The 16,375-nt window shown below is 44.9% G+C and overlaps 1 protein-coding gene across 5 annotated transcripts in view; it reads right to left on the reverse strand.

The window, feature by feature from the left end:
• The window catches only part of mrpl36 (mitochondrial ribosomal protein L36), a 112,870-nt gene extending 96,829 nt beyond the window's left edge, over positions 1-16,041 (reverse strand). For 2 of the 5 annotated variants that reach the window (XM_070880760.1, XM_070880761.1), the window contains exons 1-3: positions 15,968-16,041; positions 10,856-10,950; positions 6,688-6,804 (exon numbers count right to left, since the gene is read on the reverse strand). The gene's annotated coding sequence lies outside the window, so the exon portion shown is untranslated. Of the gene's footprint in view, positions 1-6,687; positions 6,805-10,855; positions 10,951-15,963 lie in introns of all 5 variants that reach the window. The other 3 variants (XM_070880762.1, XM_070880763.1, XM_070880764.1) reach the window with 3 other exon arrangements.
• Positions 16,042-16,375: the final 334 nt, after the last annotated feature.

Here is a 16,375-nt window from a genome sequence, read left to right on the forward strand (position 1 = left end):
GCGAAGGTTTATCAGACTGATTCCCGGGATGGCAGGGCTGACATATGAGGAGAGACTGGATCGACTGGGCCTTTATTCACTGGAGTTTAGAAGGATGAGAGGGGACCTCATAGAAACATGTAAAATTCTGATGGGACTGGACATGTTAGATGCAGGAAGAATGTTCCTGATGTTGGGGAAGTCCAGAACCAGGGACACAGTCTAAGGATAAGGGGTAAGCCATTTAGGACTGATGAGGAGAAACTTCTTCACTCAGAGAGTTGTTAACCTGTGGAATTCCCATCGCAGAGAGTTGTTGACACCAGTTCATTGGATATATTCAAGAGGGAGTGAGATATGGCCCTTACAGCTAAAGGGATCATGGGGTATGGAGAGAAAGCAGGAAAAGGGTACTGAGGTGAATGATCAGCCACGATCTTATTGAATCATGGTGCAGGCTCGAAGGGCCGAATGGCCTACTCTTGCACCTTGATTCAATGTAACATTATACAGGCTCTCATGGGTGCGACTGCCTACTAAACCATTATAGGGACCTTCTGTTATTTCAGGATGGTTTCCTTTCCTATTACTGATTTTATTTACCTTGATATCTCTCTTTTTTGTGTTATTACAATTAAACCTCCACTACTAACACACCATCCAGTGCAGCATCGTGTGTTATTTTTTGTATTATTTTCTTGCCACTTGGCTTGCCACTGGCTTTCACCCTCATATCGCAGCCAAAAACACGGCCAATTGAAATCATATTTCTTAATGTCCCATTTTTTGCTTTTTAATTAATTCCATTAGTCCTGTTTTAACCAATGTTGTGGATACCTTCCGGTGCCATCCCGGAGCTTTGCCTTCCGGGGCCTCTGGGTTGTATCCCTCTATGCTGCAGTGTAGTTATACCTGAACTCCATTTCCTTCAGGAACCAAAAGTTGGTGCTTCTCGCTAATAACCATCGGTGGATGTACCACACATCCCTTGGATATATTTTTACTTCACATATTTCCTTCAAAACTCAACATGATATACCCTCGCCATTGATTTGATCATAGTAATCCACCCAGTTCAGAGAGATTGGAGAAGCCTTCGACTGTCTTATGTGCATGGTGACCCCCAGCAGGAGGGTTCAACAACTGATGCAATGTGCTACATGTTTCATTATCATTCTTAACTGGTTCTGTAAGGTAAAATTTGCTATTTTTTTATTTCACAGTTTTCAGTGGATTGATATGGTACATTTAGCCATGTTAGTCCTCCCCTTTTTCCCAAGGAATGGCACCAGATAGACTGAAGGACTGGCTCTATCAATAATTGGAAAGGGACCATTCCACTTTTGTTCGAAGCAATGTTGCCTCTTCCCATTGTTTAGTACCATTACAACATCTCCAACTTGATACTCAAAGGTCGAACTTTCTTGTCGAAGTATTTCTTTGCCAGCCTTTTTGATTTGCCTGTTTGTGTAGCACAAACATGGTAGTTTGTTCTATGTTCTCTACCACCATTTCAAGCCATTTTTGGTTGGCAATTCTCTGTTCTGTGGCTGAAGGGATTAACAAATGGGCTGGCGTTCGCATTAGTCACCTGCTCATAGCCTGGTAGGGTAAGATACCCGTTGTGCTATTTGGGGTGGATCTAATAGCCATTAGACGCATTGGCAACATACTGGACCATTTGGTGGGGTAATCTGCACAAAATTTGTTGAACATCGTTTTCAGAGTTTGGTTTCCTCTTTCCACCACTCCACATGATTGTGGGAGATGGGAGATATGAAGTTTAAACAAGATATGCATTATCTGTTATAGTTCAGTAAAAATTTGGGCAGTAAAGTGTAATCCTTGATCGCTATCAACTTGGATCGGCACTCCCCACCTGTAGATCACCTCACCTAATGAAAGTCGAGCCACTGTCAATGCGGTGTTTGTTTTACATGAAAAAGCCTCCATCCATTTAGTAAATTTATCAACTGTAACCAGACAATACGACTCATTGGGAGGAGGTGGACTATGCAACAGTACTCAATTAGTGTGGGCACTTGGATTGTGCTGCAAATAAGGCAGGCAATGATTCACCCTATGAGTAACATCAGCGGGATACCATGCAAATTTCAGTAGCTTCTGAACGGTTACATCAGCGGAATAGCATCCCCCTACTGGTGTGAGTGGAGGAGATCAAAAATTTTGGGTGCCATGGATGGGGGAAACACAGACAACTGGGAGGTTGGAAGATAGTCACTGCAAGCGAGAGTTGGACATTAATAGAGGGGCAGCTTTCCCAGACTGATGTGGAGCCAATTGTGTGTCTGCAGCCCATGGAGTGGGCTGAGGTAACAGACCTCCATTTTGATGCCATGCAGTAACAACTGCATAGAGGGAATAACTGGACTGGAGGGAATAACTGGACTGGAGGGAAGTGATGTCGTTGTCCCCTCCTAGGATACTCAAGACTGGCCTTAAGGAAGGGGTAGGAGCTTGCCAGAGGTCACCGTTAAGAGCAGCGTCCTTAGCAGCACGATCTACCTGTGAGTATATATTAGAAGAGCATGAGTGGGACTTTACCGTACCAACATAAACGAGAGCCAAGAGGTCTGCATGGAGAAGGGTCTTACCATCAACAGTACAAAAATTATTCCGAACCTACAGTGGTAAAGATAACGAAGTGTTACTGTTTGGTCAGATAGTGCCTATGTGATTAACAGGTATGTCATGGGTAATTTGGATCACTGTTGCCAGGGCTGCAACTTCAGCATATTGAGCAGAGTGGGGAATGCATTTATACTCAAGTTCTCAGTCAGGCATAACTACTGCAAATCCAGCAAGGGACTTTCCATCCCTGTGATGGAATGATTTATCAATGTAGACGTACTGGGTGTCGTCACTTAGCAGAGTAGGAGAGACGGGGTGATGGTCGACTTCAATGATTGATGTGGGCATTCATTAATTGCCCCCCACCCCCCGCCCCCCCTCATACAGTAAAAACTGAGGTTGTAGAGGTGTCTGCTTTAGCGTTATTTCCAAATCTGAGTTAACAGAAGAAGCCAATGAATGAGTCAAGCGGAGGAGACCAAACTGGCCCCTGGTTTGAGTAGAAGATTCAAAGGAGTGTGGGGGCTGTGGATGATTATTTTGTTCAACCTGGTAATGAACGTGAAGTGTTTAACCGCCCAAAAAGTGGCCAGCGATGTCACTCACAGTCAAAATGCGAGAGGCGTAAGTTTATCATGTATCTCTTGGCACAGAACGACACTCTAATCTGTGGATCCTACCTCCAGGTGGAAAGGCTTGACTTTTCAGGCATGTGGCTTATATAACAGCAGTTTTAAGGAGGGACACAACCATGGCATGTTTGGCTGTTCAATCACGTGCAACAGAATCCTCCTTGCCCTTTAATAGTTCATATAGGGGTTTGGCCAGTTCTGCAAATCTGGGAATAAACAAGTGTTGGTATCCCACCAGACTTAAGAAGGAACAAAGTGTGTTTTTTGATGCAGGCAATGATAAATGCTGAATCACATCAATCTTATGCTGGTCTGGACTAAGCCCCTTTGGCCCCACAGTAACCCCTAAAAATATCACTTCTGGTTGTAACAATTGTGCCGCCTTTGGATTAATTTTTAGTCCAGCCTTCAGAGGAAAGTCCAGTAACTCCTCCATTAGTTCAATATGAGTCTGTTTGTCAGGTGTCGCAAGCAAAAGATCATCAACATACTGCAGCAGACAATCCGGCCTCGAGAAAGGTTTAAGTGCCTGAGCCATCCGTTTGTAGAATATAGTTGGGGTGTTGTGAAAACTTTGAGGCAAACATATCCATGTATATTTTTGATCTTCAAAGGTGAAGGCAAACTTCTACTGATCCTCCGTCTGAACAGGAATACTCCATGGGGACATAGCAGCTACCTGGTGGAATCTGGGACAGGACAGTGGGGGGTCTCCCCAACACCAGGGATGCAAGCTGTGGTTACCGAATGAAGCTTGTGATAATCAAATGTTCGATGCCAACTGTCGTATCTGATTTTTTTAACTGGCCAGTTTGGAGAATTAGTGGTAAAAGAGCAAGTGCAGATAACACTCTGCTTTAACAATAAATCAATAGTAGACTCTCAGCTGAAATGGAATACTGCATAACAGGAGGGAGGAGGGGGAGGGGGGGGGGGGCAATTAATCTCCTCATCTCCTGACATTCTACCACAATCATGTTTGGACTCAGCAAAAATCTCTGAAAATTTATGAATTTGTTTACTGACCACGGGCTCTTCAGTTCTAGGAACAGCGAAGTCCTCAGGTTTTTTAATCACAAATACCGAATGGGCATCCAAAATAGGTGTTGTTGGTCCCTCATTATAATGCCACCAAAGACAATCATTAGTGTAGGCAAGGACAGCACGGTGTTTATGCAGCGCGTCGCTTCCGAGGATATCTTTCTGGTCCTGGGTGGCCATATATACGGGAGAGGGGACATCAATTGAATTCCCATCGACAGACAAGACTATGGAGCTCAATCCCTGATTAGCTAACTGAGTAGAAGCATTAAAACTGGAAAGGTATAGGGTGGTGCCAGAATGGGAAAAGGAAGTGGGGTCATGTAAAATAGTCAGGTGGAACCGGAATCCACAAGCATAACATAATCTTCCATGATCAGTGGCCCGGACAAAGGGTCGTCCGTCCGTCCTCCCTGTACGAGACAGGAGAAGGCATGGTCACCGCGGAGACCCCTGACTGTTACTCGGGCCTTGAGTCTGGGAGCACATCTCCGCCCTTGTCTGATCATGTTTCATGGCTTCAACTGTTGCTGCATAGAATTCAAATCAGGTCCGGTACCTTCACAGATTGGGGTTGGTAACGTGGGCTATTATTCGGACATCGACTATAGCGGCATTCACGAGCATAATGTCCAGGTTTATAACAGTTATAATTCATTTGTGTCTGTCTCGTGGCTGGGGAGGGATCTGTGGAATCAGAGGACCCTCCACCATCAACAATTTGGACTCAGTTGGGGCGAGGGACAATTTAACTCGGTTCCAAGCTCAAGTGCAAGAGTCCCAACAGATCGCCCTGATGGACTGTAATACCAAGAATGTCCCTTAGGGGGGGCGGGTTACAAGAGCATTGATGAATGTCAGTTTAAATTCCTCAGTTTCCCCAAACTCTTGACAGTCACGGTTTTCCTGGGACTGGTCGTACAAATCATACAATCAATTTGCAAAGGCCATGGGGTGTTCGTTAGCCTCTTGCCGGGCTTCCACAGCCACGTGGGTGAAATTGACTGATTTAATGCCCAAACGCTTACAAATTGCATCCATGACATTCCACCAACCCTTACTTTTATCATAAATTGCTCGTGGGAATGACACCTTGAGTTTCCGTGAGGCACTTGCCAACAGAATTCGTTTTAAGTCTGTTAACTCTAACTCGGGGTGACAGCGACGGAAATCACCCCAGTCACTTGTTAGGACAACTGGGTTTGTCCCCCAGTGTATTGGCCCCAATTCTTCGGCCAGTGCTTTGTACTCCAGCGGGGTCAAACTTCTACTGATAGATGATATTTCCTCATTTGGAGGTAGGTTGTAGGCTATAGAGGAGGTGTTATTATCGAATTCATCATCCGAGGGTGTAGGGTCACCAAATCAAGTGGCAGTAGTGACTATATTAACCTGTTTGGTTTCTACCGGGGCAGTGGGTGTAGTGACTATATCCTGCTTGCTTTCTACCAGGGCAGTTTGTCCTGGATAGCGAGGGGGATGCACAGAGAGCGAGGGACTATTTTGGCAGATGGGGTTATTATTGCACTGGGCTTTTCTTGTTAGATCGTCCAAATTAATAATGGGATTCCTGGGTTTAAGGCAACTGACAGCTGCAACAAGCGTCGTTTGTCTCCCCAGTTTTCCCTTCAATTCCATCATTTGTAATTCGCATTGAGCATGGTTGGCGCTTGCCAGAGGGGGTTTCCCAAGTAATTCTCTCAAGGCCCACCTGGCAGCCTCAAGTTGTGAGATCAGGAATTCATTTTTAATTTCTAAAGCCTTGTTATCTTCAAAGATCCGATGGTGGCATCTTGAAACAAGTCTTGCTTCATCGGCCGAGGCTTGCTCTTGATGGTGAAGGGCACAGGTTGTGTCGTGTCAGTCCTGCCAGTCCTGTAAGGCCCTTTCAAGTTGTGCATTTTTCTCTTTCAGGAGTACAACTTTGCCTCCCAAGCGAATGGCACATAAGTGGGCTGCGTAAGCTAGCCTATTTCTGGCTTCCCTAACTTTACATTTCTTCGCATGTACCTGGGATGCTATCTCGCCCCAAATTGGAGAGTAACTCTTGCTCTTCTTGTCACCCTGCACTATTTTTATTACCACTTGGTCTCCGGGGCCCCTAACTTATCCGAGAGACTGTTTGCAACTTTGTCTCTAACATACGCAGCTGCCATCCCGATAACAATGCCTAGTGTCTTTATAAACCAAAACTATCCTCAACTCTTTTCGACCACAATAACCCTTTTGCACTCCGACCTGACTCGCCAATTTGTTATAAATAGCCTCTTTACGGCTATCCCTGGTCACTTTAAATAATCAGGCTTGAGTGCAAACCAATATGATGGGTATATTGTGTTTAATCAGAGTTTAAGACGGTATATAACACATTAGTTATACAGCAAAAACATATGACCATGACAAGTAGCTGATACCGATCTGATCAGAATGATGGTTGACGTACGTGAGCAATTCTCGGAGTGGCTTCTCTTCCTTTCGTCTAGAGCCTTCTCTCTCTCTCTTCCTCCATCTGAGGACAAGCTTTCAGGAGGTCACTTTTATTTGATTTTTAGGGGTGGGCCTGAAACGAGATATTGACAAGACCTTTTAATCTATAGAGGTTCCCCAAAAATTCAATACCCAATGGGGCTTCAAGTTCTTTGTCTTGATTCTCGAAACAAAGCCCGCCGTAAAGATGTCTCATGATCTTGTTCACATGATCCTTCCTTTGGAATCTGCCTTAACTCTCTCATCCCTATCCTCTCTGATACCATCAGTACAAAGCCTTTTCACTAGGGGGCCCAAAGCAGAGCTTTCTCACTTCAACCGGTCGTTACCCCCTTTATGACCGAGCAAACTGCTTTGTGTTTATGCTAACTGCCCCAACTTCCTTCCATTATCTTCGCAAGCAGTTCTGTTAAGCTAACTTCAATTCCTACCTTAGCATTATACATAAAATACATGAACAGGGTTCAAGTCTTAACTTAAGACAACAGACAATCGCTTAGCAACAGGGAAATTGTATACAATAATACTATACCCTCCACAGGAAACCCAAACATTAGCACTTCTAGGATCTATCTAGTCTGAGGAGACTTGTCGTCTCCAATTCAAACATAACCATTTCAAATTAGCATTATTCGGGTCACAGTTTTAATCGCTTAACCATATATATTTTTAGGTATCTTTAGTTTCTAACAGTGTAATTCCCTGAACTAGTTTTGATCACCTAAAGAAGTTGGAGAGGAATTTCCAAGATTTATTTTCCCAAATTGGCCTGAGTTTTTATCTGGTTTTTATCCTCCCCCGAGAGGCCTTCAGGTGGAATGCGGCCTCTATACATTGTGATGCGCAAGGCATCGCAGTTGTGTGGGACAGGCTGGATGGACCAGAGGGTCTTTTCCTGTCCGTCACTGGTCATATAATTCCTTTTGCAGGAATGTATAGTCAGATATTTTACATGCAATTCTAATTGTATGCCCTGCATTCAGCTTGAGCTGTTATATAATAACAAATGCCTTCATTGTAAATATTTAGTGATGTATATCAATTAAATAATAGCACGCTATCTTATCCTTTCTTGCAGTAGACATGTACCAAACTTTCACTTTTGATTTATGTTACTCATGAGTATTCAAAATAGTATAGCTTTGAGGTCATTCCTTGTATCTGTTTGATAGTATGAAATAATCTTTAGGAATCCTAAACCTAGAGCCATATTGCAGTGTTGAGGCCAAGGTTGAAAAGAGTAGAAAGGTTGATGACTGAAGCCAAGCTTGGGTTTTAAAAAAATGTGGAAGGAAATGAAAACTGGGATGATAAGATGTTCCACAAGTCTGAGATCCCAGGAAAGAATGCATTTGAGTAAGAGATGCCGTACTGATGTACTGAGTCTTGACCTTTACACATCAGGAGTGCAGAAAGGAGAAGGATTGTAACACAATGTATTTACAATTTAGGAGAAACAATGCAGAAATATAGGAATGTGCAGGACAAGAAAAGATCATTGCGCTTGGTTCCAGTGTGTAGGAAATATCATTTTCCATGCTACTGCTGCTATACCTCTATCAATTATTTTTAATAGATACTTATCCAACTCTCTTGAATTTTCTGATGAAATCAACCCCCACTGTCTCCCATGACAGTCCATTCTATTAATTCACCACCTTCTATATAGAGTAGTTAAATATATCATGTGTTATTCACCAATATCATGCATGAGTTATTATTTCCACAGTAGTCAACAGAAAATTATTTCTTGATAAACTAAAGACCATCAATTCTTAAGTGTGGACTTCATCACACATCAGTGACAGAGTGCACTGTCGTTTCCTTCCATATTGATTGATTGTGTTAGTACAAAAACACAACTGAAAAGTTAATAAAACCATCCGATGATGATTACAGCCTATATTCTATTACATGATAGTGGAGTATGGCTATAATCTTATCGCTCAGTTATGATGTTCTGAACATTTTACAGTTTTGAGCTCGTGGTGTATAACATTCGATCCCATTGTTCATACAACAACTTTGTCACTCACAGGTATCTATTGTCTATTTAATTTGCTGGGATACACATGATGGAGCCAAAATTGCCCCTTTCTATAAGGCCTCTGGCCGTCTGAAAGCGACGGCCATGGGGCAGTGTGGAATGGACGCCGAGTCACAGCGAACGAGCCAACGTTCGTGGCAGTGCACTCATGGGTGAGGATATCCGCCCCTCTTCCCCCACTTCCATCCCGCTCTTACAGATGCGTCGTTAACGACGTCATCAGATCACGCACAGCTTCGGAGCCGTCCCGGATGCAGAATTCAGCTCAAATCCTCTTCTGGCCGCTTGTTGGTGCCAACGACAGGTTTTTGTGTCAGTACACAATGGTTGTTCAAGAACACCAGCGGCATTTAAAGGTGTGTTGCATCTAGCAACATTGTTGTCAGCAAGATTTTTTCGGGCTTTTTCAACCATTGTGAGTAGCCTTGTTGACAGCGGGATTGAGTTATGGTGGCCCTGACTCTTCATACTCTACAACAGAGAGCATAATTGAGGAGGCTGGGTTTGCGGAGGAGAACTAATTGGGGTCAGTGCTGGCAGCAGTGTGTCTCCTGCACATTGTGCACGGCAGGTAGGCACACAGGAGAAGGCAGCACCGGCTCCAACGGCTGAAAAGGCAGCAGGCAAGGGATGCAGCACACATGGCTGAGGAACATGCAGAAGGCCGTGGAGATGGTGACAGAGCTGAATCCAGAGAGATGCACCAGGAAGAACTTCAGGAAGAGTCTGCCACCAGAAGGAGGGTCAGGTATGCAGACCTCCCCCCCGCACATAGGGGGCGAGATGGACAGGAGGCAGCATGCACAGGAGGCAGCTGCTTGCCAGCAGCAGTCTGCAGAGGGTGAAGACCAACAAGAGCAGGAGGGAGAAGGCAATGAGGCAGCTGTCAGAGGAAGATGCCACCATAGACGTGGGGGGGAGAAGGCCCTATGATCAAAGGGTCTACAGACAGCAGTTCTCATACATGGACCTGGTGGATGGCCAGTGTCTCCGGAGACTGCAATTCCACAAGTACATCGTGACAGAGTTGTGCAATCTCCAACAGCCAGACTTGCAGCCTCAAACAAGTTTGAGAACAGTTCTGACCATCACATCCAAGGTCACTACCACACTCAATTTCTATGTGACCTTTTCAAAGATCTTTTCAAGCTGCAACAGCAGACATCTCGAACAACTCCCAGTTCACCGCGTATAGCTCTAATCGTCAGGTGACAGATGTTCTGTATAAGAGGAGGAGGGACTACATATTCTTCACTATGAGCAGGGAGAAGCAGTTGAAGCGGCAGACCGGATTCGTGAGGATTGTGGACTTCCCCAGGGCTCAGGGCACCATAGACTGCATCTATGTTGCATTGAGAACGCCACAGAACAATCCCGAGAAATTCCGTAACCGCAAGGGATTCCACTCCCTCAATGTCCAGCTGGTGTGCGACCACAATCTGAAAATCATGGCAGTTGATGCCCAGTATCCTGGCAGCAGCCACGATGCTTTCATCCTGCGCCAGATTGGCATGCCAGGCGTCTTTGCTGGGCCAAACCAAGATTGTGGCTAGATCCTTAGAGACAAGGGCTACCCACTGTGCACTTGGCTGCTGACTTTCCTTCGCCACCCTAGGACTGCTGCGCAGCAAGCCTACAATGACTCTCATTTGGCCACCAAGTGCATCATTGAGCAGGCCGTCAGGATCCTTAAACAGAGGTTCTTCTGTGGAGAAGGACCAGGAGAAGGAGTCACAGGTGCACGACACACAGGAAGAGGAGGAGGAGGAGGATGAGGAGGAAGCACAGGAGGAGGACCAGGATGTGGGTCGGTGGCCGCGTAGGAGGGAAGTCCTAAACCATCTTATTGCTGCTCGTTTCTGCTGATTTCATGTGCACTTCACCCTTCATCCGTGCATCTCATGGACAAACCAATGAGCCCTTCCACACATCATTGCCCACAGTGAAATGAGAGACCTGAACAGATATTGAAAGACAAAACAAAGATTTATTACACCAGAAATAATGGATGTGCAAAACATACATGTTATCAATTCTCACCCTTGTGCATTTCCTTATAAACCCCTCTTACGCATACCTATTCTCAAACTACGCCGCTGTGGCTGCATCATGGCTCTCGGCCTCGCCCCCACCAATCCTCTGTTGCTCCAATCTGTTGTGGGAGACCTTGGCCTGCAAAGCAAAGAAGGGTTGCTAAGTAGCAGTGTCATGAGGCCTCGCCAATTAGTGCAGTGTGGGTCATTACATGCAGGTGTAACTCACATGAAAAGGAGCCTCCAGTGCGAGAATGCACACATATATATACACATGCCTCAGCAATCAAATGGCGCTTCAGTGACTATATAGTGAAGGTGGGAAATAAGAAAAGGTGAAGCAGAGGCTCGTAGCTGGAAGGTCAGGAGTTGGGGGAACATGTACTCACTTTCATTGGTCGAATGATGTCGTTCAGCCTTTTGCAGCATTGGGTGATGGTGTGGTCATGAATGGAGGTCCCCGACACCTCCTCAGCACTCTCTCCAAACATTGACAAAGATAGTGCGAGTGGGTCTGCCTGTATCTAGATACAGAACGCGCCTCCTTCCCTCCACAGCTTGGTTCCACATCTCAAGTTCCACATCAGAGAAACGGCTGGCCCTCCTTAAAGCTCTGGCATTAGCCATTCCTTTGCAAGCAACAGAGACAAACTCAGGGCCTAGCTGCAAAACCTGCCCTTTAAGAAGGCCAGAGAGCAGCTGCCTCGTTATCAGTAAATGGCCATCAGCCACTCTGCACCCACACCGCTGCAAATAGGTGATTCCCACCACTAATACCGCTCCACTCATTTTTTGCAGTAAAATTGTTGAATCTCCCACTAATAGCCGCCGCATCCATTGCAGCAGTAATGAACGACAAAAAGCAGTAGGTGCGCTTCGTTTCGGGTGGTGGGCAATTTCGGCCCCCATTATGTTAAGTGGATATCATATTACCACTGCTGTGATGCAAATGAAAAATAGAAACATAGAAAATAGGTGCAGGAATAGGCCATTCGGCCCTTTGAGCCTGCACCACCATTCAATAAGATCATGGCTGATCATTCACCTCAGTACCCCTTTCCTGCTTTCTCTCCATACCCCTTGATCCCTTTAGCCATAAGGGCCATATCTAACTGCCTTTGAATATATCCAACGAACTGGCATCAACAACTCTCTGCGGTAGAGAATTCCACAAGTTAACAACTCTCTGAATGAAGAAATTTCTCCTCATCTCAGTCCTAAATGGCTTAACCCTTATCCTTACACTGTGTCCCTGGTTCCGGACTTCCCCAACATCGGGAACATTCTTCCTGCATCTAACCTGTCCAGTCCCGTCAGAATTTTATATGTTTCTAAGAGATCCCCTCTGACCCTTCTAAACTCTAGTGATCCAGTCTCTCCTCATATGTCAGCCCTGCCATCCCGGGAATCAGTCTGGTGAACCTTCGCTGCACTCCCTCAATAGCAAGAACGTCCTTCCTCAGATTAGGAGACCAAAACTGAACACAATATTCCAGGTGAGGCCTCACCAAGACCCTGCACAGCTGCAGTAAGACCTCCCTGCTCCTATACTCAAATCCCCTAGCTACGAAGGCCAACATACCATTTGCCTTTTTCACCGCCTGCTGTATCTGCATGCCAAATTTCAATGACTGATGTACCATGACACCCAAGTCTTGTTGCACCTCCCCTTTTCCTAATCTGCCGCCATTCAGATAATATTCTGCCTTCGTGTTTTTTCCACCAAAGTGGATAACCTCACATTTAGCCACATTACACTGCATCTGCCATGCATCTGCCCACTCACCAGTCACCCTGCAGCCTCTTAGCATCCTCCTCACAGCTCACACCGCCACCCAGCTTAGTGTCATCTGCAAACTTGGAGATATTACACTCAATTCCTTCATCTAAATCATTAATGTATATTGTAAATAGCTGGGGTCGCAGCACTGAACCTTGCGGTACCCCACTAGTCACTGCCTGCCATTCTGAAAAGGACCCGTATATCCTGATTCTCTGCTTCCTGTCTGCCAACCAGTTCTCTATCAACGTCGGTACATTGCCCCCAATACCATGTGCTTTAATTTTGCACACCAATCTCTTGTGTGGGACCTTGTCAAAAGCCTTTTGAAAGTCCAAATACACCACATCCACTGGTTTTCCCTTGTCCACTCTACTAGTTACATCCTCAAAAAATTCTATAAGATTTGTCAAGCATCATTTCCCTTTCATAAATCCATGCTGACTTGGACAAATCCTGTCACTGCTTTCCAAATGCACTGCTATTTCATCTTTAATAATTGATTCCAACATTTTCCCACTACCGATGTCAGGCTAACCGGTCTATAATTACCCGTTTTCTCTCTCCCTCCTTTTTTAAAAAGGGTTGTTACATTAGCTACCCTCCAGTACATAGGAACTGATCCAGATTCGATAGACTGTTGGAAAATGATCACTAATGCATCCACTATTTCTCGGGCCACTTCCTTAATTATTCTGGGATGCTGACTATCAGGCCATGGGGATTTATCGGCCTTCAATCCCATCAATTTCCTTAACACAATTTCCTGACTAATTAGGATTTCCTTCAGTTCCTCCTTCTTACTAGACCCTCAGACCCCTAGTATTTCCTGAAGGTTATTTGTGTCTTCCTTCGTGAAGACAGAACCAAAGTATTTTTTCAACTGGTCTGCCATTTCTTTGTTCCCCATTGTAAATTCACCTGATTCTGACTGCAAGGGACCAACGTTTGTCTTCACTAATCTTTTTCTCTTCACATATCTATAGAATCTTTTGCAGTCAGTTTTTATGTTCCCAGCAAGCTTCCTCTCATATTCTATTTTCCTCCTCCTAATTAAACCCTTTGTCCTCCTCTGTTGAATTCTAAATTTCTCCCAGTCCTCAGCTTTGCTGCTTTTTCTGGCCAATTTATACGCCTCTTCCTTGGATTTAACACTATCCTTAATTTCCCTTGTTAGCCACGGTTGAGCCACCTTCCCCGTTTTATTTTTACTCCAGAGAGGGATGTACAATTGTTGAAGTTCATCCATGTGATCTTCAAATGTTTGCCATTGCCTATCCACCGTCGACCCTTTAAGTATCATTTGCCAGTCTATTCTAGCCAATTCACGTCTCATACCATCGAAATTACCTTTCCTTAAGTTCAGGACCCTAGTCTCTGAATTAACTATGTCACTCTCCATCATAATAAAGAATTCTACCATATTATGGTCACTCTTCCCCAAGGGACCTCGCACAACAAGATTTCTAATTAGTCCTTTCTCATTACACATCACCCAGTCTAGGATGATCAGCCCTCTAGTTGGTTCCTCGACATATTGGTCTAGAAAACCATTCCTAATACACGCCAGGAAATCCTCCTCCACCGTATTAGCCCAATCTATATGTAGATTAAAGTCGCCCATGATAACTGCTGTACCTTTATTGCACGAATCCCTAATTTTTTTGTTTGATGCTGTTTGGTGGTCTGTACACAATGCCCACTAACATTTTCTGCCATTTGGTATTCCGCAGGTCCACCCTTACAGATTTCACATCCTCTAAGTTAATGTCCTTCCTTATTATTGCGTTAATTTCCTCTTTAACCATCAACGCTACCCCCACCTCCTTTTCCTTTCTGTCTATCCTTCCTGAATGTTGAATACCCCTGGATGTTGAGTTCCCAGTCTTGGTCACCCTGGAGCCATGTCTCCGTGATGCCAATTATATCATATTCGTTAATTGCTGCCTGTGCATTTAATTCGTCCACCTTATTATGAATGCTACTCGCATTGAGGCTTGTCTTTTCAACACACTTTGCCCCTTTAGAATTTTGCTGTAATGCCTTGCACCAGGGAGGCAACATACTATCCTGGAGTCTCGATTGCGGCCGCAGAAATGTCTATCTATTCCCCTTACAATAGAATCCCCCACCACTATAGCTCTCCCACTCTTTTTCCTGCCCTCCTGTGCTGCAGAGCCACCCACGGTGCCATGAACTTGGCTGCTGCCACCCTCCTCTGATGAGTCATTCCTCCCAACACTACCCAAAACGGTGTATCTGTTTTAGAGAGGGATGACCACAGGGGACCCCTGCACTACCATCCTTCCACTGCTCTTCATGCTGGTCACCCATTCCCTATCTGCCTGTGTAAATTTTAGCTGCGGTGTGTCCAACTCACTAAATGTGCTATTTATGACATCCTCAGCATCGTGGATGCTCCAGAGTGAATCCATGCACAGCTCCAGTGCCGCAATGTGGTCTGTCAGGTGCTACAGCAGGATACACTTCCTGCACATGTAGTCCTCAGGGACACTGGAAGCGTCCCTGAGTTCCCACATAGCACAGGAGGAGCATGACTTGTCCGAGCTCTCCTGCCATGACTTAACCCTTGGATTAGCTTAATTTGGCAACAATGATAAATGATAAAGAAATAGCAGGAGACAGCCTTATACCCATAAGCCCTTCTTTGAGATTTCACTCAAACTCAGGGGTGTTTCTTTAGGGCAGATTTTCATCCATTGCCCTGGTTCTGGACAGTGCCAGGACTTTCTGTCCTGGGTCATTTATATGGCCTTGGCACCCATGACATAGCCCTCCCCCTGGCAGTGCCTAGCTTCAGTAGAAAGGAAAGTAAAGAGCAACTGTCTGCCTGCAACTATACGCTGAGCCTCAGAGATTGTGTCCTTCTGGCTGCCAATATAGATCGGCAAGCAGAAGGTCTTTATTAGACCTGAAGATCTCCAGGAGTTTGATGTGCTTTAAGTGACCTATTTTCGAGTTTTTGACCTGCCCCAGGATTCCCATGGACCATCTGGGAAATCCCCACAAATCCCAGGACAATGTTAAAGGTTGAAGACCTGGAGAAACAGTTCTCACAACTTTTCCCCACCCTTTCACTAGGTAACTGGATATTTCCTGGCTACAAGATCAGGACAATCAACACTAGATTCTTAACAAGAATATCAGTACTGGGAGCGGGACAGTTTTCCCTTTTTACTTCTCACTGCACATCACACATCCAGAATAAAACTCATTCGATTGTGCCCCCAAAATATGTCCACCCCCCCCCCCCCCCCCAGAAGCTCATCTTTTATGGCACCATTGGCCCTTAAATCCCGGTCCTCTGCTTCCTGTGGGCGTTTGCGTGAAAATAGTTAAAAAGATGCGCACCTACCTTTTTCTGCTGCGCCCTCCAACGATCCCGGTCGGAGGCCTCCTCTCCCTACGCATTGGAGCATGTTCATGTCTTGCAGATGCGCAGGGAGAAGCTGGAGTCACGTGGCACTGGATAGCCAATCAAGGTAAAGTATTCTCATTCATAATAATGGGAACTCCGTAAGTAGGAGTTCTCACTATTATGATTGAGAAACAACCCCCCAAAACACCAAAACACTAATAAAAAAATAGAAAAAAAATCAACTATTTAACATTAATTTAAATTAGAGTTGATAAATATGTTACAAAAAAATAAATATTTTTCCCATTTATTTTAAATTTTTGTAATTATGGTTTAAAATAAACTTTATTTTTTAATGTTTTTTTATGTTTTAAAACTCTTACGCTGGTAAAATTAGGCCATGCG

This window comes from Pristiophorus japonicus, chromosome 5 (genome assembly GCF_044704955.1).
Source record: "Pristiophorus japonicus isolate sPriJap1 chromosome 5, sPriJap1.hap1, whole genome shotgun sequence".
In the NCBI taxonomy this organism is placed as follows: Eukaryota; Metazoa; Chordata; class Chondrichthyes; family Pristiophoridae; genus Pristiophorus; species Pristiophorus japonicus.